Below are 25,806 nucleotides of genomic sequence, written 5' to 3' on the forward strand. Positions count from 1 at the left end.
GTACTGTTCCCCCCCCCACATAGACTATTAGTAACACTATAAGTCTGGGTCTAGTGACAATGAAGCAGCATCTTAGTCAATATAGTGCCAGACTTTGCAAATCAATGGGCCAGTCTGGATGTTTTTTTTTAACATTGTGGTGTTTTTGAAATTCTACTTTCCTGTCCCGTAAAAACTGGTCAGACCAATTTGGGGACTCTGACTTCTCCCATTTTACATATGGTCACAAGTTACACACATCGTGATCACCACAGAAAAACATTATCTCGGGACTTTAATTCCAAAAGCTGAAACAAGAAGAACAACTGTAAATTGGACTGAGCAACTAACATATGGCATACAGCTATTTTGTTTTTAGCTAAATAGGGCTCTTCGTTTTATTTGTTTTTATCATTAAACAGACCAAACACAAACCATTATTATATTTACACATGAAAATCAGAATCCATACAGAAATCTCATTGGATCCCCTTTGCATTTTTTAAGCAGCCAACTAGCAATAAACCTGATACTTATAATCTATGTTCTGGAGGTTCTGAAGATTGCCTTCAATTTCCAATAATTGTATTCCTGTAGAGATGTGACTAAGGGACTTGATTTGTGAACCAGGAAGTCTCATTTTCAACAACTTCAGCTATTAATGCATTAGTGGTTTTAGACAAGACACTCCCACTTAGAGCACCTCCACCTGTAATGATGGTGACAGTAATACTGAGCTACATAATACATAGGTGCAAGGAAAAAACAACAGCAGTCCCCACTAATAATCAAATTGTCATCTCCCCAAAAGCCTTCCTAAAAACCATGTTTCATAAACCAGCAAAGGCTAAACAATGAAGAAGCCAGGCAGACCTTTCTAAAAAGCAGAGTAAATAACAATGATGCCATGTTTATTTTTTAAAAAAGGCCCTGCCAAACTTCAAATTGTAAGAGAACATGGAACAGATATTGCTTTGATACTAGTGTGCTGCCAAAGCTTCCTATGGCTATTATGGGGTTTGTTTTGTCCTGCTTTTATAGTATAATGCAGGCATGGAGAACATTTGGCCCTCCAGATGTTGCTGACCTATAATTCTTAGGGTTGTCAGGTCTCCAGTTTTTGGGGGTCCTCTCTGGGTCTCTGGGTGTCACCTTAATCTCTGGACTCTTAATTTTCATTTTACAAAAATTAAGTTTCTAGGTGGTCTGGTTCAAAAGATATAAACCAAAATGTCAGCTCCCCCCCCTGCAACTTCTGTTAGTACCAGCTGCTCTAATCCCTGCCCTTTCAGGTTTTTAGCCAATAAGTGAAGTCAGAGTTGTGATTGACAAGATTTGTTGATTCCCAGGCAACAATTGTTCAGGCAATTCCTAAACACCATTTCAAGTTCTGAGAACAGTTTCCTTTTCCTGCTTGCCTCACATCAGGAATTCAGTAAATATATAGCTTTCAGCAGTATAAAGAGTACTTTATACAGGATTTGGACTTGCTTCTGAGTAAACATGCATAGGATTGCACGACAACAGAAGATCACAGCAGGATCTTGGTAGGCATAACATGTATATGCAGGGTTTTTTTTAATTACTTGCAAAAATGGCATACAGTAGGGCCCCGCTTGTCGGCACCCAGCTTGTAGGCATTCCGCTAATACGGCGGCGCCAGTGGGGTGATCAAGGCAGACTGTGACAGGGCATACGATGAAGTGCAGATTTCACCTGCTTCCTGTTTTATTTTCAAAGAAGATAGAAGAAGAGAGAATGAGCTGGTGCAGAGGATGAGCATATACTCTCTGTGTATGCACACATGATAAATTCTTTCCTCAAAATACATCTATAGTTTTCATACCAAATTTCCTAGTTATCAAAATTTAAACTGAGTTTTCAAAAGATTGAAGAAGAGGCTTTAAATTCTTGTATGAAACATACACAGCCAATACATTCCTAGTCTGAAAAGAAGAGCTTTCATCTCTGGAAACCCATATTATGAGCAAGTTTCTGCTAGTCTAGTGGAAGAAGTGGCAGCAGGGTCTAAGATCCCCTGGGACCCCAGACAACTATGCCCCACCTCTGGTGGCCCATAAGTTATGGAACTCCCTCTTCACCAAGGTGTGGCTGGCAACTTTGCTGTACAGTTTCAGGCAAATGCTGAAGATTCACCTCTGTCCCTGGTCCTTGACACCTGAGACATGTATCTTAGGATCCACCATATTTTTGGATTTTCAGTTGTTCTTAAATTGTTTTTAATGTCATATTTGAAAACTGTTGTCACTCGCCCTGGCACCTTTGGATGAAGGGTGGGTGATAAATGATGATGATGAAAATAATTGCACTAGCAATGAGCCATGTGGAGATCAGTAGAGTCTGTGCAGACTGTGAGCATTAGGTATGCAAAATACCTGATGCTTTCAAATAGCAAGTTAAAATATATCTTATTTTCTTTTCCCAAACTGTTCTACTATTGCAGGGTGTGTTACACTATTACTGTAGTCCTCACTACAAGCATTTTCCACCTAAACCCCTAGTGACCAATCTCTCTTCCCTTTGTTCTCCCTCATAACCCCCTTACTGTCACACCTAACTGTTAAGCACCTGCTTTCTTCCCAAGATTCTAAACAGGGTTTCCCTCACTCAGTGCAGGGCCACCTCTTCTGTCAATCCTGAGAAGGATTTCAAGTTACCTCATAACCAACAATAAATATTATATTATCAATAAAATGTAAATGATAAAACATATATAACTTTATAATACATCCACATATATATAACAATACCGACTCCAAATTACACATTTACAGTTTAGTTACTGTACTGTACATTTTGCCACATACCAGCATGCTCAGATCAACACCACAGGGAGTTGTTGTTAGCCACTTGTTACCCAAAGTCTCCAAACAACTTACAACACATTTAAACCATAAATATAAATACATTATACCAGGTGTGGGTAACCTTTGGCCCTCCAGAGGTTACTGAACTACAACTCCCATCATCCCTGGCCATTGGATTTAACTTGGCTTCCTGGATTGGAGTTGGATTTGATGATCTTTTAGGCCCCTTCCAACTCTTCTATTCTGTGATTCTGTTCAATGATTCTATTGTCCAGGCTTGCTAGGGCTGATGAGAGTTATTAGGGTTGCCAGGTCAGGAGCATCCCAAACCCTGAGATTTCAGGGGTGGGCCCTAGTGATGCCATATGGATGTGTCCTATTGATATCATATGGGTGTGTCCTAGTAATGTCATAGGATGATGTACTAGTGATGTCATTAAGCATGATACAGTAAGCATCAACCACAGTTGCTTGGGGCATACCACAAACAAACAAATTACTCTGGTTGGAAATTAAGATAGAAATCTTAGCTAAATTTTTAATTGTTTTGCTTTTTTTATTATGCTGAGATTAAGAAATCTTATTTGTTTAATCTATTATGTTTTAAAATAAGCTTGTTTTAAAAGTTTGTTTTTCCTTGAAACATAGGGAACATTCTGTTTAGTCAATTATGTATATTATGATTTTTTTCTTGTATTTCTTGTACTTAATTTTATATGCAATGTTTATATTACGTTGATACTAAAGAGGATGTTCTGTTCAGTTAACTGTATTTTATTGTTTTTGTAGTTGTTGCTTTAAGATGTTGAACTTCTTGTACACCGTTTAGAGTTTTATTTAAATATAAGCAGTATATAAATGGACTAAATAAATAAATAAATAAATAAATAAAGGTGTTTCCAGGTCTAGCTGAAGTGACAGGATCATTCCTTCTTACCTATTTAGAGAGCCTGGGTAGGGAACATTTAATCTAGCCTACTTGATTCTAGCAAGAAGGGTTTAAGTGCCCTCAGGCCAGGCCAGTCACCAGAAGGCCACTGTAGGAAGAAAGCCTAGTGTTGTGGAGATGTTAGCAGGGAGCATTCATGAGTAAAGATGGATGCCCCTGAAGGCTGCAATTATAAACACACTTACTAAGGGACTAGGCTCCATAGAACTCAACAGGACTTACTTCTGAGTAGATATAGTTAGGATTGTGCTGTTAGTAAGGCTTGACTGGGGATCCTCTGCAACGATATTCATATCAAAGCAAGGTTGGCAACCCCCTGCCTGGAATGCCCTGCCTGCCTTTTAACGTGGCTGCTCCAAACTTCTTTACAAACTTGACCCTTCACTGCAGAGAGAGGTTTGAGAAATGAGTAAGAGTTAAGAAGATTCTCTACCCTTTCCTGCCTTCTGTGTGGGCTGCTATAAACTTACATTGACAGCCAACCCAATTCCAGTGAGTAATAATTAACAGAGAGAAAACACACATGGTTTGTTCGACCTTCAGAGGCAGTAGACTGAGAACAATAGCAACTGAAGCCACACTTCCCAGTATGTGAATTCTGTTTTACCACTATTGGGCAAGAAACAAACCATAATGCAAATAACAAGTTGCATCATCAGTGGGTTTAAGGGGGTTGAGCTGACCACATGGAATCACTGTTGTTGCTTCTATGGATGTAAGGGAGTAAAGTCAGAGGTAAATGAAATGTAAATAGAAAAAGAAAAACAAAAGACAGTGATTTCCTAAATGCAATATCATACCAACCACAACAAGATTCCTATGAGTAAGACAGAAAACTCAGCATCCCACAACCTGTCAAGGTTCCTAACTAAAAAAACCCTGGCAGCCAGTCAGCCAAGTTCAAGGAAACCCCCATGAAGCACCACCTGACCTGGGGGCTGCGGTTAGTGCAGAATGCTGCAGCATGATTGCTGACATGAGTGAGACCCTATCAGCACATAATACCTGAAATCTACACTGGTTGCCGATTTGTTACCAGGCCAACAAGGCATGCTTTGGAACTCCCTGCCTATTTCCATTAGGCAGGCACCTTCATTGTACTCATTTTGGCACTTACACTTTTGTTTAGGCAAGCCTACCCAGGCATGTAGAAGCTATTATGTTTTTAATCTGTTTTTAACTCATTGTTGGTTTTGTTATTTTGAATGTTTTTAAATACCTGTCTTTAACTGTTTTTGCCAATAATTTTATTGTTATAATTCCTTCTATAAACTGCTTTGAGTTTTTTTTTATGACAAAGCAGTATATAAATGTTGTAAATAAAATACATACATAAATGTTGGGGCCACTGTGCCCTTGGGTCTCTTTCCTCTTTTATACCGAGTCAGGCCATTTGGTACCATCTAGCTCAGTACAGAACTACAAGCAGCCTTCAACCAAAAATGACACACATAGCACAAAATTGTCCTCCATCTTGGTTCATCATGGTTCCACTCTAGCTGCTCTATTCTGTGTGTCCACTTCTAACCTGACTGCCATATGTAAATGTATAGGGTCCAGCTAGGGTTGCCAGGTTCAGGCCTGAGACTGATCCTGTATCTTTAGAAGAGAAAGTCAGCCAAGTGCAGGTGTTCTTGCAACCCTGTAACAGGAAAAACCGCAAGGTGGAATTCTCCCTCCCCCCTGCACAATTTTTAAAGATACAGCACCAGAGGGTGATCAGCTGGAGGGGAGGCTGGAGCTCCCCGCACTCCAGCTGATCGCGCTGGAGGAGGGGAAGATCAGCTGTCGTGTGCTACAGCTGATCTTATCCTCCTCAGGGCAGTCAGACTCGCGCATTCCAGATGATTGCGCCCAAGGAGGGAAAGATCAGCTGTAGCATGCTACAGGCGATCTTCTCCCCTTCTGGCGTGACCAGACTCCCGCCCAAGCTGATCGCGCCCGAGGAGGGGAAGATCTGATCTTCTCCTCTGGTGCGATCAGCAGGTTAGGTTCCAGACCCCTGCGCCACAGCTGATCTGCTTTTCAGTGGTTTTCACTTTCTGGCAGGAGTCTGGAACCTAACCTGCCGTATGAGTGGGCCCCTACTGTACAAAGTTTACTGGGTGACCATGGACTATGCGCCATCTCTCAATCTAATGTGCCCCTCAGGGTGAAATAACAGAAGGGGAACATGACCACCCCAAGGAAGAAGGGCACACTTAAAATGTAGAGGAAATAATCATTTGTAAATAATAATTTACAACCATAGTGCAAGATCAGATAAATACCAAGACATAGTATGAAGAAATATTTATATAAGCATGAATATCAAAGATGTTTATTATTTACACAACCTGTAGTAATTGTAATGCAATCCTATGCATGTTTACTCAGAAGCAAGTCCCAATGTATTCAATGGGGCTTACTCAGACAGGCAAGCATGCACAGGACTGCAATTCACTGATAAGGAACTTCACTCACTCAATCCAAAATTCAAATCATGCCACTTTAAGCTGTTTTGCAACTGTTTTATACTTGTTTTATAGTTATTGGATTTTAAATGGCTTTATTTCCTGTTGTGAGTTGCCTTGGTTTCCAACCCTACCTCACAGGGTTGTTGGAAATATTCCATGTACACACACACTGGAGATGTAAAAATACATACACCCCATATAATAGTTTATTGTCAAAACCAGTTGGTCATTGCAGAACATTAAAAAAAAGAAAGTATTCGTTTCCTGCCAAATAAAAACAGTGTCACGTAAGTAAGCCCTGCCTAACTGCTTGAAAGAAACAAAAAGGATCAGAGGGGGAGAGAAAGTTTTACAACACAATCTTTTTCTATGTTCACTCAAAAGTCCCACTGATTTTCAGCACAATCCTAACCACGTCCACTCAAAAGTAAGTCCTACTGAATTCAATGGGGTTAACTCCCAGGTATGTGGAATTAGCATTACAACTTTACTCCCAGAAAAGCTTCATATTGGGAAGATTTTCAAAACAGGTTATGAATAAGACAAATAGTCCATCCATCCCCCCACTTCACTTACCTTTCTCTCTGCTGTTTTTGGTGGCTGCGCACACTGCACGTACAGGTTTGCCATCAATCAAGATGGTGGACAAGGTTTCCCTAAGGGGCTGAAGCCTCTGCTGCCATATTGGTTGATGGAAGCAATGTGTGTGTGTAGCAGGGGAATGGGGGGGGCGGTTTGGGATCTCCTGCCCTGCAATCTGCTGTACCAATCCTGCCACGAGTCGCAGAAGGGGAGTGCCGGGGCCCGGGGCAGGCTGGTGCCCAAGGGCCCCGGCATGCCTGGGGCTGGCCCTGTCTGCACAGGTTGCCAATTTGTTACCAGGTCAAGTTCAAGGTGTTACTACTGGTACATAAAGCCCTTTACAGCTCAGGACCAGTTTACTTGCGAAACTGCCTTACCCTATATGAGCCCAATCGAGAACTTTGATCTGCGGAACAACCGTTACAGGTGCCACACAATACTCATTCTGTACCTGTTAGAAATCGTTGTTTTAGTGTAGCAGCACCTACTCTTTGGAACTCCCTGCCTATTAACATCAGGCAGGCACTTTGCTGTGTTCCTTTCGGTGCCTACTTAAAACTTTTTTGTTTAGGCAAGCCTATGCAGACACATAGATGTTGATCTGTTTTAATCTTTTTAGTTAGTAGCTATTTTAATTGTTTTAAAAATTTAATTACTTGTTTTCAGCAGTTTTACTGATAATGTTAATGTTTATAATGTTTAATGTAAACCGTGTGCAAGTCTTTACTTTCAAGTAGTATATAAATTTTGTTAAATAAATAAAAATAAATATATAAATAATATGTATCAGCTGTGTGTGTACAACTTGGGACCAGGATATCTAAGAGACTGCCTCGCCCACTATATCCTTGCCCAGCAGAGGTGTAGTTGTGCAGGGTCTCGAGGGGTCTTAAACCCTTTACTTTTTGGGGAGCAGGGTCCCTATGTCTCCAGCATCGTACAAGCCAATCAGCATGAAAGAGGAGTGTATTAGTCACTGAGAAGAATCTTCTAACATGCTTCCTTATACTTTCCTGCTGATTGGAGCCAATCAGAGTGAAAGGTGGGGAGTCAACCACTGAGAAGACTCTTTTCAGTGCTAGCACCCCTCTTTCATGCTTATTGGTTCCTAGGCATTAACAAGGATCTCATTCTTAACCCCACAGCAAAAAAAGTGGGAGGGGGCATGGCTGTGATCAACATGAAGGAACCCCGCACTTCTGAATTTGCCACTACACTACTGCTATCTGGCAAGTATGCTCCTCAGATGGGGCACCTCTGAATGTACCATGTGCCCCCAAGGTGTCTTGAGCCTATACCGATGGTGTAGCTCCCGCTGTCTGGAATCAATTATAGGCACCTAGCATGAAGATGTTCCAGAATCTACTGAAGACAGTTTTGTTTAGGAAGGCTTTCCCTGAGGTGTAATCCAGTCATTTATGGAATTATCCGTTTCATATTTTATGCAATTGTTTTGTTCTTTTTAAGTCTGCATGGATGGTTTTGTTTGTAGAGTTTGTTGAATTGATTTTATTGTTTTTAGAGCTTGTGTTTTATTCTTTTTAACTTGTATACCACTTCAATGGCTTTATGCTGTGAAGTGGTTTATAAATTTGTTTAATAAATAAAAGAAAGATCCATGCATTTATCATAGATATTTTGCTAATTTCACCTCCTGAGTTGTTTGAGTGAAAGAGGAGGCTTTCTCTCTCATGTCAAGGATCCCAGGGAGCATTCTATGGTGCACACGTTCATATAGGGTGCTGGGATGCTGGCCAGACCAGCAGGCCTCAATATCACTTTGCGGAACTGAGTGTGTAATAGAGCACAACAACACTTCCCTGTGGATACATACAACACTTTCTTGTGGCTGTATATTGCCAGGGATACTTAGTAATGATAAGCAAGAGTATTTCAGAGAAGCTAGTTCACTAGTAGTAATTGTTTAACTGAAGAAACCCTCATAAGGTTAGGGCCAACTCCAGGGATCCACAGAATACCATTTGACAACTCATGCAATGGTAAAAGTGTGAGAAAGAGGAAGCAAAGTGTGTGTGTAAGAGAGAGAAAGAGATGAGAACAGCCCAACAGATTGATCTAATAACAGAATTAATTTTTAAAATTCACATCTTTCAATTTAGGCTCTATAGTTAGAAACACACAATTAAAGAGTAAACCTTTGGCTCAGTCAGATGCTCTGCTTGCCCAGTGGAGAAGCTGCCATATTACGCATCTGTGTTCCAGGCAATAATTCTACACTTAACCATGCCTGAGTGCCCTTCTGTAGACATACAGCGCTACTTTCCTTAGCTGAAATATATAAGAACAAGAAGCCATTACCTCATCTTATGCTGCATGTCTAAGATTAACACTCTTTCTTAGCAGCACAATACAAGCTAACAAAATTCTTGTTATGTTCCAGAAAAGGCCTGAGGCTATCCAAATTGTCCACCCAATTACATTAATATACCTATCTGTCCATAATTAATAAATACTGGCCCTCAAAAAATTCCAAATGTTTGTACGTAGGTCTCTGTAGTTGTAATGCTATAATTATATAACCTTTGAAGCATTTCCAAGGATTATTGCAAGATGAAGAATCTTAGAAACATAAGAAGCTGCCTTATACTAGGAACATAGGAAGCTGCCTTGGTCCATCTAGCTCAGTATTGTCTACACTGCTGGCAGCAGCTCTTCAGGGTTTCAGGCTGGGTACTTTCCCAGCCCTGGAAAAGTACAACAGGCTGTGGCCCCCAGTGTTGAAATGTTTTGCAACTGGTTTTTTTGTCAAGATTGCCAAAGCATGTGCATAGGTCAGTTTTTATTTATTTATTTTTATTTATTGTATTTATATACCTCCTCATAGCCGAAGCTCTCTGGGCGGTTTACAGTACCTTAGGTCAGTTGTAGTTTTTTCCTATGTATTGGATATGAGATCCTGTTTTTTTGCATTCGATGACATAAATTATATTGTAGGACCTGCTGTTTGATGCAATATGTTCTGAGAGCCTGTTGGACTTTTCTATAACAGCTATAGAGATGCCAACAGATCCAGCAGCATTAACTAAGAAGGAGAACTTTTGGATATACTCACTAGACACATTGGCACCACATTGCCTGAACCTGGAGGACAGTACAAACATTATTTAGCTTCTGTAAATGAAGCCCTTCTATTATTTATTATTATTATTTATTGAATTTATTAGTCGCCCATCTGGCTGGCTGACCAGCCACTCTGGGCGACGTACAAAATAGGCATACAATACCTAGACATTAAAAATCTAAAAACAATGAAGATAAAATCTAGCCAACCCCTGGCGGAAACTCATCATGGAAGGGGCATGGCGGAGATCATTTGGGAGGGAGTTCCACAGGGTGGGGGCCACAACTGAAAAAGCCCTCTCTCTAAGAATTCCATCCTCAGAGCTCTGTAACTGCCACCTTGGTAACAGCATTTGCATGTTAGCAGCTGATGAAGACGGAAGCCTAAACGTGGTAGTAAAACCTCTGTTTTGTTAATCACAATTACATGTATATATATTTTAGGTGATTAATGGAATCCTTACAGGGATCAGCTTGGGTGAAGTTTCAAAATTGTCTGTTTATATATATCTATATAATTATAGTCAGAGGAAGGCAATGGTAAACCACTTTTGAATACCGCTTACCATGAAAACCCTATTCATAGGGTTGCCATAAGTCAGAATCGACTTGAAGGCAGTCCTTCCATTTCCATAGATAGATAGATAGAGATAGATAGATAGATAGATAGATCCCTTTAGCTACACTTGGCAGTTTGGTCATACAGTACATATCATATCCAATAGTATAATCCATAAATTTCCACCAGGTGGTATTAAAGGACTGCGGACTAGTTCTTCCATTTAGGAGATGTAAATTATATGTGATTATATGCTATTTTTTCTGCCATATTCCAAGTATTTTTAAACCAGGCCGAGATATCCAGCCCATCCAATTTCTTCCAACACTGTGTTATTGTTTGTCTTGCTGCGATTAATAACACTGAAATTAACTATTTAAATCTTAAATCAAAATTAGGCCCCTTGTATAATGGCAATAAAAATAAACTTGATGTTAATTCCACATTCTCTCTAGTAATATTAATAATATATTAATATATTACTCTCTAGTAATATTAATAATATTTTGATGTATGTCTTTCCAAAATCTGTTCACTTTCGGACATGACCACCAGAGATGAAGGTACATCCCTATGTCCATACAGCCACACTAGGTGTATTTAATTATTATATGCATGACATTTGTACAGGTGTTCTATACTACCTATGAAATGTTTTTAGATTAACCTCTCTGATAGATGGCCTATCTAGTCCAGCATCCTGTTCTCACAGTGGCCAAACAGACGCCTATGGGAAGCTCTCAAGTGATACCTGAGTGCAGTAGCACTCTCCACTCTTGCATTTTCCAGCAAGTGGTATTCAGAAGCATATTGTCTCCAGCAGTGGAGGTAGAACACTGGTCATCATGGTTAATAGCCATTGACAGCCATGGTCTTGATTCTGCTTTACTGCAAGAACTACTCACAGCCTTATCAGTGTGACCCTATAATTCTCCTCCATGAAGTCTTTCTTTCTTTTTAAAGAGCTAGAACATAAAAATGTACAGCCATCTAATCGCATTTTTGCTAATCCCATTCCCCGTGCATTTTCCAAGTGGTAATCTAAACCAGATAGGCTAAAATCAGCAGGTACCTACCAGCAAAACATGGCATGAAAATTGAGTTTTTCCTCTCTTAGATATTGAATTAAGGGATATATATAGGATTATAGATACAGAGACATACCCTTTGTTATTTATTTATACTACATTGATATTAAAGGTCTGTGACGCATGACCTAAAGATACAAATTTCTAGTCTTACAGGAGGCTCCTGCACACAAGGTCTAATGTCTGTTATGATCATTGTTTGCTTAAGTTGAAGGCTACAAAAAGCAGACAAAATATTGTAGGGCCTTAGTCTAACACAGTGGTTCCCAACCTTTATAAGCTCAAAAAATGTCATGACCCCTCCTCCTGGGGAAGCAGGCTGGCTGCCAGGAAGGAAGGGGAAAAGCAGCCTTTCCTTGCAGCCTTGCTTCTTTTTGCTTCACAAGAAAGCGGCAGTGCAAGGAGACGGGAGTTGGTGATAGTAATCCCCTGATCTTCCTGGTATCTCCACCCTCAGCCTCCTTTGGCATCTGCCATATATTTTATAGGCAGATACCTGCCCTTGGTGCTCCTGAAAGATGCTCTGGCGCTTCAGCAAAAGTCCTCCTCTCCTGTTGGGGGAGGTGTCATCTGCAGTGGCAGTGGGAAGCAGACAAGGGTCCAGGGAGTCAACACTTTTTAAAATAAATAAATAAATAATTTCTTTACTGTTCACATCCCCTTTGGATTTCTTCACGGCCCCCCTGGGGGTCACAGCCCACAGGTTGGGACTCACTGGACTAACAGATGTATCATGACCTAAACTTTCATGGACTAGAGTCTGCTTCACCAGATACAGAAGAGAGATTATTCTAGCTGTTCTTGCAAAAACTGCTGATCTAATCTGAGAAACTGGATATTTTCCTGAAAAAACCACTGAATTTAGAAGTTTTTACTGATAGGATTAACCTCGAAACACAGTTATGAAAGCTGTTTCAATTTTTGTTTGATTTTAATTTAGTCTGGTTAACATGGGGAAGGGATGTGGCTCAGTGGTATAGCTTCTGCCTTGCATGCAGAAGGTCCCAGGTTCAATCCCCAGCATTTCCAGGTAAGGCTGGGAGAGAGTCCCTAACTGGAATCCTGGTGTGCTGCTGCCAGTCATTGTTGAGAGCTAGATGGATGGACCAATGATCTGACTCAGTAAAAGACAGCTTCCTACGTGTATGACTCTTGCTCAGGAGTATACTAATTAATGAAATATATTTGCTAATCTTTGTTCTCTGAGGGTTTTCAAAATATTTTAATGAATAACCTGAAAGCTGACTCATGTACTCCAAACAGGATTCAAGCTCCAGTTCATCCAAATATCTGTGCTCTTCACCAGCACTTCGCAAAATGCCCAAAGGAAAAATTGCAAATAATCAATTCAGTTAGTCAATCCATCAGCAACTTGTATTAGCAGCTACCCAATTTTTTAAAAAAGAAAATGAACAGCAGAGAGTTTAGAGTTTGCTCCTCAGAGAGAATAGTTTATAAATGCAGGAAACTGCGATAGAGGAGCCTAGGGAAAAAATGTAAGTGGAACACTGTTTCTGGATTATAGGTTATCAACAAATCCATGACATGGATATCCTTATTGTGTGAATATGTTAACCCAAGGCTGCAGTAAGCATTAATAACATTGAACTTTAGCACTATAGAGCCAGAAGTGCATACTTATAGGATAAACTCTATAAACCAGATGTTGAGACAGATTGGTTGATATTGGATTACTTCCAAAACATACTTTGTTGCTAAGGAGACATTTTCATTTGCACATACACCAGCATAAAGCAGACTTTTAATTAAAAAAAAAAAACTTTAGAGAGAATTCAGCATGTTTTCCTTTTTTAAAAAAACAGGAATTTCAGTAAAATGGAGAATTTTCCTTCTGTCAAGAAGAGGCCTTTGAACCATTGGGAAGGGGGAAATAATCTAATTCATCTAAGGAATCCTCCAGAAAATCTGTTCATTGAGCATTGCACAAAGCTTATGCAGAAGTTAGACTATCTCTGGTCTTTATTGAGCATTTCTTCTGATGTTTGTCAGGAGGTTATACAACAATAGGCATTCATCCTGAATCCATTCTGATTTCTTTGTGTGGTGGTTATACATCTTCCCATTAATCATTTGTTCATAACATACTTTTCAATGCGTTTCCCATGTTACGTTTCAGTGCATTTCCCCATCATGAGGGAACAGCTGCAGCACTGGGGGACTGGAGAAGACCTGCCCTGGGAGTCAGTATCTGAGCATCTGGGTGCTTGCTTGCTCGCTACTCTGCATTGTTGTCTCTTGAGACAGCTGAAGTCCCTGGTAAGTGCTGCAAGGATTGGGACCCGCTGCCTGGTCCTGGCTCCAGAGAGACGCTGCAGTTAATCTTGCGGCCTCTTGCATCAGCTCCTGGCTGGGTCAGGGGACATAAAAGACCGATTGCCCTTGGGTGGTGGGTCTGAAGCCAGCAGGGTCACCCCTTGGGGAGTCCCTAGGGCGAGGGCACTACCCCCTTCTATTTCTTTTTTTTTTTAACCAATCTAGAGATTGGTAGTGGGGAGTGCATATGGCGCATGTGTAGTTCCTGCGCAGGGTAAGAGCCTGTGCAGTGAACTGAATGATAGCAGAAAGTCATCAGATGCCTTCAGAGTGAGGGTCTGCAACTGGCAGAAGACTAACCCTCCCTGGGTGTGAGACGGAGGGAGTAGATGTGCTCTGTGTGAAATATATTGAGTGGGTCTGACTGTTCCCGATTGTCTCAGAAGCCTACTGGGATAACTGGTTCAAGCAGGTTTTGTTGGTGGGCTCTTGTTGGGTCCATATCAGGTGTTTAGGAGGAGTCTTTGTAAGGAGGAACATGGGTGATGCCACCCTAATTTCAGTGATCACGGGTAGAAGGAAGTACAGCCATGGGGAGGTGGTGAACTACTATAGAAGACGAGGGCAAGGCTATCTACGCCTTGTTCCTTGCTCCCACTCCTCTCATGGATGGGTTCCTCGTCGCTCATCTGCTGTGCCCACTGGCCTGTATGTGTTGTTGTTTAACATCAGATTGGTACACAATAAGACCACACACATCCTTGATTTGATCTTGAATGAAGATGCCGATTTGGTGTGCATTATTATTATTATTATTATTATTAGTAGTAGTAGTAGTAGTAGTAGTAGTAGTAGTAATAATACTCCGCCTTTTGGGCAAAGGCCCTCAAGGCAGCTTACAAAGAAAAATAAACACAAGTATAAAAATACATCAATAAAAGCAATACAATTTACAAAAATTAAACTAAATAACAAATAATATTAAGAAAAACAAATGTCCAAGAAAAATGTTGAACAAGTGAATTTAAAATGGATCACTCTCTGTCTTTGCCAGCACACAATATTCCATGCTTAGAGTCTCTCTCAGACACAGTTTACTCTGTTCCAGTCCCAGCAGACTGTTGGGATTAGACCCCATTTTCGAGACTTCTGTTTCTAAGCTAAACTCAGTCATGAGATGCAAGCTGACCGCTCCTGAAAAAGCGCACCCTGGACTCATTGGTTTGTGACAATTACCACCCGGTCGCCTATATCCTCTTCTTAAGGAAGGTGACTGAGAGGGTTTCCCTCCCCAATGAGGCCATACTTTGGCAAAATAATAGGTATAATGCTGAAAAACTACTATTTTTGTGCCAGATTGCCCTTTCCTAACTCTTTTTGTGAGTTTGCCTCCAGGCTGGCAGTATTTTGCAGGAGGGAGTCAAGTACATACCAGAAATTTAGGTTTGGGCAATTGAAAGGAGGGTTACAGTGCTTCTTGCAGTTGGGAAAGTGATTTGTTTGTTTGTATCCTGCCCTTCCTCCCAGCAGGAGCCCAGGACGGCAAACAAAAGCACTAAAAACACTTCAAAACATCATAAAAACAGACTTTAAAGCTCGCAAGGGCTTCATATAGATGTTAAACAGCGTGGGGAACAAGATGGTACCCTGCAGCACCCCACAGCACAACTGCCAGGGGCCGAAATACAATCAGCCAAAGCTATTCTCTGAAAAACAGTGCCTCCAATACCCATCTCACCAAGTCAGCCCAGAAGGATACCATCGTCAGTGATAGATGTTCTGTTTTAGTATATCTGACTATATGAAAAAGAAAACAAGCCAGAGACCCCTGAAAAACAGAGCCTGATGCAAATGTATCTTTCCTACACACTGCCCTGAAGGCAGTTGTGATGTCCTAACAGCTGCAGTTTATAACTCTTGTTCAGAAATGTCTCCTTATGGAGTTCCTGTATTCTGGCACTCATGACTACACTTCCCAGGATGCTCTGGGGAAGAGGAAGCAAGGGAAATGATAGAGGTAAGGGTAGAGGTGGTAATATAAAGATATATGAAGGTTTCAGTTCTGTCATATGTTGCTATTGCCATGAGCAAGCCACAGAGCAGTCTACCAGCTTTTTTGGGTGGGGGAGGAGGACATCCAACCCCATTATCTAGTCCAGGAGCAGGCAGAGTTCACGGTTGCGGGATCTACTTTGGGTTTATTTTTAGATAAATAACTGGAGCCAGATGCAAAATAGTGGCACAGTGGGTGCACATACATTTAACACCATCCTAAATGTGATGTTAAATGTGTTATCAGAGAGAATATAGTGGTCTCACCATCTATTACACAATGGTCTGAGGACCTTACTGTCAAAGACTTGTCCCCCTGGGGTCCCTTGTCCTTAGTTCTCCAAGGGGGAGTCTTTGCTTCCGAGAACAGTCCCAATTCTACTGGGTCCCTGCTTCCCAGGCAAAATTTTCCCTCTTCTAGGAGTAGTTACTCCCAATAGCACTGCCACCACCCTTCCTCCGGTTCCTTTCTCTGAGGGAAGGGCCCTCAGAGTCCAACGTGAATTGCAAGGGATTAGCCCTCGTTAACTATCAGTAACAGTAGTGTTCAGCAGCCAAGGTCTAGATTTAGAATCCTCAGTTTCAAGCCAATACACACTGTTTGTAAAAGTATAGTTTATTAAAAGTAAAAGAGTTGGTATTTACAAGAGAGAGCAGCGGTTTGTTTCCTTACAGATAATCACCCACAGATGGGTTACCTGAGGCACATTGGCATGACAAAAGGAGAGAGGTTCAATACAGACAAAAGAGTAAAATAACGAACTTACTAAAGGTAAAGGTAAAGGTGTCCCCGCACTTGTAGTGCGAGTCGTTTCCGACTCTTAGGGTGACGTCTTGTGACATTTACTAGGCAGACCGTATATATGGGGTGGGATTGCCAGTTCCTTCCCCGGCCTTTCTTTACCCCCCAGCATACGCCGGGTACTCATTTTACCTCCTTCTGTTGGAATCGAACTCCGGCCGTGAGCAGAACTTTCAGCTGCGTTACCGCTGCTTACCACTCTGCACCACGGAGGGTCTTAATGAACTTACTAAGCTAGTCCTATACTCACACAGATCAGCCTGGTTCCCAAAAAGGCTTTTCCTGTCATATGTCAGCGAGTCCCAGTAGATGAAGATAGGGAACTCTCTTGGAAGTTTTTCCTTCCTTTTTTATGGAGTTTAACAGTCACCACAAAGGGGGAAAAGCAAATAGTCATCTCCTGCCTCTGCAGGGGTTTATTCCTTTGAAGACTTTGAAGATAAGGGGGGCAAATAGCATGATCTACAACATCTCTTCTTCCTGGCTCCTGCTCCCAGGAAGCTGATAAGGAGTAGGGATTAGTTACATCCCTTTGCCCAGGTTGTTGATTGCCTGTCTGATACAGGACTGTGGGTAGGGAGTCCTATGGAAGCACAGGCTCCCAGAATTCTCTCTGGCTGACCCATTTCAGCTTGACCAAAGTTAGCTATTCTTGACACATTTCTTATAAACATCAACTTCATATGGATACCTATTTGGAGGCCATATATCAATGTAACTGGTTAAATTAAGATGGATTCATCAATGGTTTTTGTATTTTTAATGTGAACTAATGGGTTCTCCCCCCTTTGCTTCTTTTTTCTTACTTTGTTTAATTTTTTATAAAAATCAATAAATAGAAAGCACATCATGGTTGGTTGGTTTTCAACATTTAATAAAATGCATGGATGCTGAGCAATGAGTCCTAGGACTGGAAATATCATTGGTGCCAAAGGGAACTTTTTTCAAGTTTTACTAGCAGCACTGAGGAAGAATGGTTTTCACCGGTATTGAAGCTGGTGAGGGAAAGATTGAGCCTGCTATACATTTTTTCAAAGAAAGGAAAACATCTTGAGATGTTTTCTAATGACACATTTAGAGTAACATCTAGTTGCCTCTTAGAATTAAGGAAAAGGGTATCTCAGGGCATATGCTCACCCCAGGGATCCCCCTCCCCCAGTCATTAAACACATACATACAAAGTTACATACAACTATATATATCATGTAGCTTGTCCCTTAGATTAGCTCTTCAAGAGACATCTTTCTGAGTTATTGTTGTTTTTCTTGAAGAGGCCGGCCACACACACAGATTGAATATGTTACAGCTACGTTTTCCCATTCTTTTGCTAATAAGCCAAACCAGTGGTATGGGGGAAGATCTCATGCATAAGTGCTTTCAGGTCTCTTGTTAAAGGCTGTTATTAAAGCCCTGCATGAATTTGTCAAGGTTAGAACAGTCATTTTCAGTCCCATTGAATCACCTGCCACATCTACCATTGTTTTTGGAACAGAATGCCAGAGGAATCTGTTTAAATCAGATCTGCCTTGGTATGACAGCCACATCTAATAGATCGTCATGGAGTGTATTATGTTTCATTCACCTCCTTAAGTGACTCAAATGAGTTTGCTGCTCCTCATGCTCAGGTGTTAGGGTTCACTGATGCAGTCAAATGAGATAAGCATATCAGTCATAAAACATTTTGGCTCATCATTTTTATTAATTAAATTTTAAACAACAATAAAAGTACCCTGTGCCTTCATATTTTCTTATTACTGAAACACTCTCCTATATTGGATGTGTGATGAGACTTTTGATGGAACCATTAAGTAGTCTGTCCTCCCCAAAGTTTTGGGACTACTATACACATTATATATTTTAAGTATACATCTGAGATGTTTTAAACATACACCCCAAAATTCAATGTCTGAATGTACCAAACCGAAGTTTATAAACACATGTATCATATAGTGTGCATTGGCTCTGTATACTTCCTGAATTACAAGGAGAATAGGAGTAATTTGGATTCACCTGACAGTCAGATTGAGCCATTAACAAGGTATCTTGAGTTGGATCAAGGACTCCCTAAAGCCCTGGGTCAATCTGTGGACTTAAGTACCCTCAAAATGCTGCATTTTAAATAACCAGCTGCATTTTTTTAAAAACAAACACAAAATTTCGGTGGCAAGGTGGGAATGGGTGGGCGCTGGGTGGGATATTTCATTTTGACTGATAGGTCTAGGTTTTCATCACAGTGAATTATTTCCCCAGGACACAACAATTGCGATTTGGAGGAAGGATTAAAAACTGTATTTGTTTTTCACATGGATCTATGCTGTATTTTCCACCACCATCCCTTCCCCTATGCAAACTCAATGGATCGCTTGCAGGGAAAAGAAGCTGTATCCCCCAAAATCCATGGGGGAGGGGAAGGGAAGAAGCCCATCCCCTTCATCAATTGACCCATAGAACATGGGTTCCCAAACTGTGATCCATGGACCACCTGTGGTCTGCAAGCTTCATTGAGGTGGCCCACAGTATGTCTCCATTAAATATTTCTATTGATTTTTATTGTATTTTTATTGCTTTGTTTATTTTTTATATTGTATTTTATTATATTACCATTTGAATTCCATAGAATTCCATTGGGAGGAGGGAGTTTGGGAACCATTCCCTTAGGATAATAGGATTCTTGCTGAAGGGTGACATTTTCCCCACCCCAGTTTTTTGTGGACATCCACACTCTTCTCCACCAGACACTACTATTTATTATTTATTTATTTATCAAATTTATGTTCTGCCCTTCCTCCAAGAAGAAGCCCAGGGCTGCAAACAAAAACACTAAAAGCACTTTAAAACATCTTAAAACCAAAAGACTTTAAAATCTATTAAAACAAAACATCTTTGAAAACATATTAAAACAAAACATCTTTAAAAAATGCTAAAAAGCAATTCCAGTAAAGACATAGACTGGGATATGCACTATGATTTCTACTGTATCCTCCTGAAAATGGTAATGTATTTCAAATACCAGCTCTGTGTTAAGGATCCCCCAGCCACACAACTATATGGTTTTCCAAAGTTCCATATTTATTTATTTATTTATTTATTTCATTAAACTTATAGACTGCCCCATAGACGAAGCTCTCTGGGCGGTTCACAAGACAAGAAACATCGAAAATACAATAAACATGTAACAATATAAAACAGATTAAAAGTTTAAAATGTTAAAAAGTTAAAACAATGTCAAACGCATACTAAACATATTAAAAAGCCTGAGTGAAGAGAAAAGTTTTAACCTGGTGCCAAAAAGATAGTAACGTTGGCGCCAGGCATATCTCCTCTGGGAGATCGTTCCACAGTTCGGGGGCCACCACAGAAAAAGCCCTCTTCCTCGTTGCCACCCTCCGAGCCTCCCTATGAGTAGGAACTCGGAGGAGGGTCTTTGATGATGATCGTAGTGTACGGGCAGGTTCATAACGGGGGAGGCGTTCCAACAGGTATTGTGGTCCTGTGCCGTGTAGGGCTTTATAGGTCAAAACCAGCACTTTGAACCGGGCCCGGAAACAAATAGGCAGCCAGTGCAGGCGGGCCAGAATCGGTGTTATATGGTCGAACCGTCTGGTCCCCGTTAGTAGTCTGGCCGCTGCATTCTGCACAAGCTGCAATTTCCGAACCGTCTTCAAAGGCAGCCCCACATAGAGCGCATTGCAGTAATCTAATTTCGAGGTTACCAGCGCATGAACTACTGAAGCGAGGTTCTCTCTGTCTAGATAGGGGCGTAGATGGGCCACCAGCCGAAGTTGGTACAAAGCACCCCGTGCCACCGAGGCTACCTGAGCCTCGAGTGACAGGGATGGATCTAAAAGAACTCCCAAGCTATGAACCTGTTCCTTCACGGGGAGTGCAACCCCATCCAGAACAGGTCGAACATCCCCCATCCTGTCAGGAGAACCACCCACCAGCAGCATCTCAGTCTTGTCTGGATTAAGCCTCAGTTTGTTAGCTCTCATCCAGTCCATTGTCGCAGCTAGACATCGGTTCAGCACGTCGACAGACTCACCTGAAGAAGATGAAAAGGAGAAGTAGAGCTGCGTGTCATCAGCGTACTGATGGCAACGCACTCCAAAACTCCTGATGACCACACCCAGTGGCTTCATATAGATATTAAAGAGCATGGAGGACAGAACTGACCCCTGCAGGACTCCATACTGGAGATCCCAGGGTGCCGAGCAATGCTCCCCAAGCACTACCCTCTGGAGACGACCCACCAGGTAGGAGCGGAACCATTGCCACGCAGTACCGCCCACTCCCAAATCAGTGAGTCATCCCAGAAGGATACCATGGTCAATGGTATCAAAAGCCGCTGAGAGATCAAGGAGAATCAGCAGGGTCACACTCCCCCTGTCTGTCTCCCGACAAAGGTCATCGTACAGGGCGACCAAGGCTGTCTCCGTGCCAAAACCGGGTCTAAAACCCGACTGAAATGGATCCAGATAATCGGTGTCATCCAAGAGTGTCTGGAGCTGGTAGGCAACCACTCGTTCGAGGACCTTGCCCAGGAATGGCACGTTAGCCACCGGCCTATAGTTGTTAAGATTTTCCGGGTCCAGGGACGTTTTCTTCAGAAGTGGTCTTACTATCGCCTCTTTCAGGAGGCCAGGGACCACTCCCTCCCGCAATGAAGCGTTAATCACTGCCCTGGCCCAGCCGGCTGTTTCATTCCTGCTAGCTTTTATTAGCCAAGAAGGGCAAGGATCCAACTTAGAGGTGGTCGCACGCACCAGTCCAAGCACCATATCAATAAGTATATTTGACTGCTCTTTTATATATATATATATATATCCTCTTTATCTTTTCTCAGTTATGGTGCTGGACAAGGTATGTGTCTTGCCTAAGAGGAGAACTGACCCTATCAGTCTGTGATGAAGTAGCTCACTCTGTTAGAAGCATATTTTCAAAATATTTGTAATTCTAACACAGTAGGTTTATCTGCTTCATGCAGCTGGAGTCATCAGATTAGAGTTTAGAAAACGAAATAACAGTCAAGTGCTGTTGTATCAGAAATAAAGCACATTTAGCACATTACATTTGGTAATGATGTTCTGAAATGAGGGTGAATACTTTAAATTAACAATGTGCTAATATTGATATGGAGCAATGGATATATGCATTTCACAATCAGTTGGCCTTGACTCATGACTTTTGGGATCCCTCTCTAAATCATTCTGTCATGGAAGAAACCAATCTGTGTAAAGCAATCTGCTGAGATATCTGTCATACTAACAGTACTGATTAGACTACTACTAGGTGTTCAAACTCAAAACAAAATAAGCTCCGCTCCACTCCACTTATTTATCTTTGATTTGCTTTTCTCCATTTCTTCTTTTCCTCTTTTTCCATCTTCCCCCTTCTTACCCCTCTTCATTTGCGAGCGACAGACTTAATTGTAATTTATTAGTTTTTGTATATTTCAATATTCTACACTAATTCATCCTTATTATTCCTGATTTAGAAGTAATACTGATTAATACTATTGTTGTTGATTCACAATTGATATCATTGTGAAAAAGAGAAAAGCTGCAGGGGTGGGGCAACTATATCAGAACAAGCCTTAAGCCAAACAAAAGCTTGAGTAAGTGAACTTTTCTACAGGTTAAACTATAAGAGAATTCCTGTCCCACTTATAGTTAAATAGTTACGGTGTGTGAGCTGGGAATTTATCTTTGCACTTTGTCCATTAACTTCAGTGGGTCTACTCTGAGGAAGACTAGTACTGAATACCACCTAATGTGCTTAGGTGCACCTAACCCTGTAATCCAAAGTAACTGCATTCTTTGATTTGATAGGTACATCCATATATTCCTTTCAGTGTTGCACTGAAATACCCTGGGAGTATTATTCTCTCATTGAGTGCAGCTGCAAGCAATTCAAGAAATTATTTCCAGCTTTTTCTGCCATATTGCTAGGCATTCAGGACTCACTCTCTAATCACATCCCCCCCAAGTATTTATTTTAAAAAATGTATTTTTATACTGCCTTTCAGGGCATATAGCCTCCTAAATTGATCACAGGGGTTGCTGACTTGCCTACATAGTATGGCCAGCTCTAAATAGTTAGCATTATTTCAGATAAACAACAATGGCCAGCTTTTAAGTTATGAGATACAAGGAAGGTGCAGTAAAATGTTAAAAACATTTTTCTTAATTAATTTGAATATTTGGATTCTAGACTGCCTTTATCCCTGGGGCTCAAGCAGGATCACAATAATAAAAATGACATCTAAGATACCCAATAAAATCAGACTAAATAAAAACATACACTTTAACCTTGTATCCATTAAAAAGTTTAACCTTTGCCATTAGTAAACTAGCTTATACTAAAAAGCAAATTGTTTTCAGAATGCTTAGTTGGCACTGCATTGGCTGGAATGAATACGCCTATGCTAAAACACTCCAGGCTGCAGGAAAAACACACAAATACCCTAGAGCTATTTGCTCTCAACTCAAGGAGCATGTTAGCCTACTGTTGCCTTGGAGTGCCCCTGGGCTGCATTTGTTTCTGGGATGCCAAAGAATGGAACTTCACATTACCCCTTGCCCCCCAGAACACCACACAGGGTTCCCAGTTCTGTATTTGCTTCAAAGTGGTGGTGGAGGGACTTGCAAGGGTGATCTGGCAACAGGAGGGGATGTTTAACCCTTCCCCTGTCTGCCAGTTCTCCTCTGCAAACAAGACCATTTTTAGCCTTTGTTCTCTCGGCCAGATTTCAACATTAGAAGTATGCCAATCTGTGGGGGAAATAGCTTGGGGTGGGTATTTGTAGAGGAAAATGTGCAGGTGTGAGAATAGTCCCTTACAAATGCCCTACTTCTGCCTTGGCAAATGTAGGCTTAGGAACACATGTTTACTAAGACATAATGTGATTTCTACCCACCTCAGTACAACTGGATACTGCATGAACATGAGATTAAAAAAAAAAAAACCTTAAGAGAGAGAGTCTCACAGCAGTAATTCAGAGTAAATTAATGCCGCTTTAGGGCAGGGATGCTTAATCTGTGGTCCTCTAGATGTAGTTTATCACCTCTAATTCCCATCAGCCTCAGCCAGCATGGCCAATGGTCAAGGAAAATGAGAATTATAGTCCAGGAACATCTGGAGGGCCATCCTGTTTTAGAGGCTCTGAGATAACCCAGAGAGCTGTTTGCTAGTCGGGCGGGATATAAGCTGAATAAATAAATAAATAAATAAATAAATAAATAAATAAAATTTCAAGAGGGGAAAGGTGTGTGTGTATACATATACACACACATATATATCCACTGCTACGGCCATACTACCCTGAACAAGCCCAATCTCGTCTGATCTCAGAAGCCAAGCAGGGTTAGGCCTGGTTAGTACTTGGATGGGAGACCTAGGAATACCGGGTACCATAGGCTTAGAGGAAGGCAATGGTAAACTACCTCTGAATACCTCTTACCATGAAAACCCTACGAATATATCCAAAAAAGATTCATAGGGTCGCCATAAGTCGTAATTGACTTGAAAGCATATAATAACAACAAAATTATTACACTACTCCTTGATTCATAGGGTCCCTGTAAGTCGAAATCAACTTGAAGGCATATGACAACAAATATATTCAGTGCTAATTATATTTGGGATAGACCCACTGAAATTAATGGGCATGGCTAACTTAGATTCATTCATTTCAGTGAATCAACTCTGAATATAAGTTGGATACAATCCTTTTTTCCCCATTAATGACTCCCTGCCAACATATTTGTTTCACAGCTCAGAAGCAATCACTGAGAATTTAAACTCTACAGATTAAAAACATACATTAAAACATTAAAAAAAATACACAGGACAAACATTCTCATTTGGACAAATCTGACTTCTAAAATATAATGTCTAAATTATGACCAAAGAGTCACTTCCATGGAGGGAGAAGTTATTTTTTTTAAAATCCTAAATGCATACAACTCTCTGGAAAGAATGATTAAAATTGTGCTTTCAGTAGGCCACATCAATTAACAGGTAACATCAAGAACACAGCAAGGTCACAGTGCTATTGTAAACCCACCTTCCTGCATGATCTTCAGTTGATGTAAAAACCTGCTAAGAGCACATTTAAAACTCTGTCTCTGTCTTTCACACACGCACAGTAAAAGTGGGAAAGAGGCTCAAAAGTGGTACTTGTGAAATTGACCTCAGTCTTTGTTGCTAAAGGGTTTCCCCTACTGGGTTTGCAACTCAATCCGTTCATTTCTTGATTGCGTAGAGGCAGTTTCATTTCTCATGTTACTGTGTATTTTATGATGTTTTAATTTATGTTTTTAATCTGTAGAGATTTTTCCCTAGCGATTTCTTTTGTGGAGCGGAACAAATGTCTTGGCAGGGGGTTATTTATAAATAAAATGTAGTTTATGTATTTTTTGGTAACCTTTCCCCTCTTGAAATCTCTAGATTATTTTAGAGCCCTAAAGCTTCATTCATTCATGCTGTGCTAGGGTCGTGGGGTTTTTTTTCTCATTCCAATGACCTTTTCATTCCATGAGTAACATGAGGACATATTTAACATTCTGTTCACGCTGCTCCTTGCAGACAGTGGGAAAACAGAACTAGAAGGAGTGAAAAATGAGAAGTCCTATCAGATTTACCATGACAGCACCAGTCTCTCTTTCACTAGCTAGACCGTTTGAGACTCTGCTTAATATTGTTTATACCCACTCCATTTGCCAGGACAGGAGAAAGGGCAACAGAACAGCACTGTATTGGTGGAGAGAAAGGATCGACTCTCCATTACCCTAACAATCTATAAGGATACCCAGGTTCTCAGCATGTCAGAACATGGAACCCCTAATCCAATCGATGATGTATGATAGAAGAGGGGAAAATAGGTGAACTGAATAAGGAATTGATAAAACTTTATTTATATTATTACCCTCATATATATCACCTTTCCTCCAAGGGACTTGGGGTGGCATGTATTATTCTCTTCCCCCCAACATACAATTTTATTTTCATGACAACACTCTGAGGTTGAGAGATCATCCAGTGAGCTCCATGGCTAACAGCAAAATCCTCACCATGTGTATTTAGAAGTCAGTCCTACTGAATCAATGGGTCTTAGTTGCACAGTCCCAGGCAAAGTAGGAATTCAAACCTGGATCT

General features: G+C 40.9%; 1 protein-coding gene and 1 pseudogene across 1 annotated transcript in view; one reads left to right on the top strand and one right to left on the bottom strand.

The window, feature by feature from the left end:
• The window catches only part of CACNA1C (calcium voltage-gated channel subunit alpha1 C), a 722,305-nt gene that overhangs the window by 335,546 nt on the left and 360,953 nt on the right, over positions 1–25,806 (bottom strand). The gene's annotated exons all lie outside the window — the stretch shown is intronic.
• LOC133363501 (5S ribosomal RNA) lies at positions 23,953–24,068 on the top strand (annotated as a pseudogene).

This window comes from Rhineura floridana, chromosome 8 (assembly GCF_030035675.1).
Source record: "Rhineura floridana isolate rRhiFlo1 chromosome 8, rRhiFlo1.hap2, whole genome shotgun sequence".
Lineage (NCBI taxonomy): Eukaryota > Metazoa > Chordata > Lepidosauria > Squamata > Rhineuridae > Rhineura > Rhineura floridana.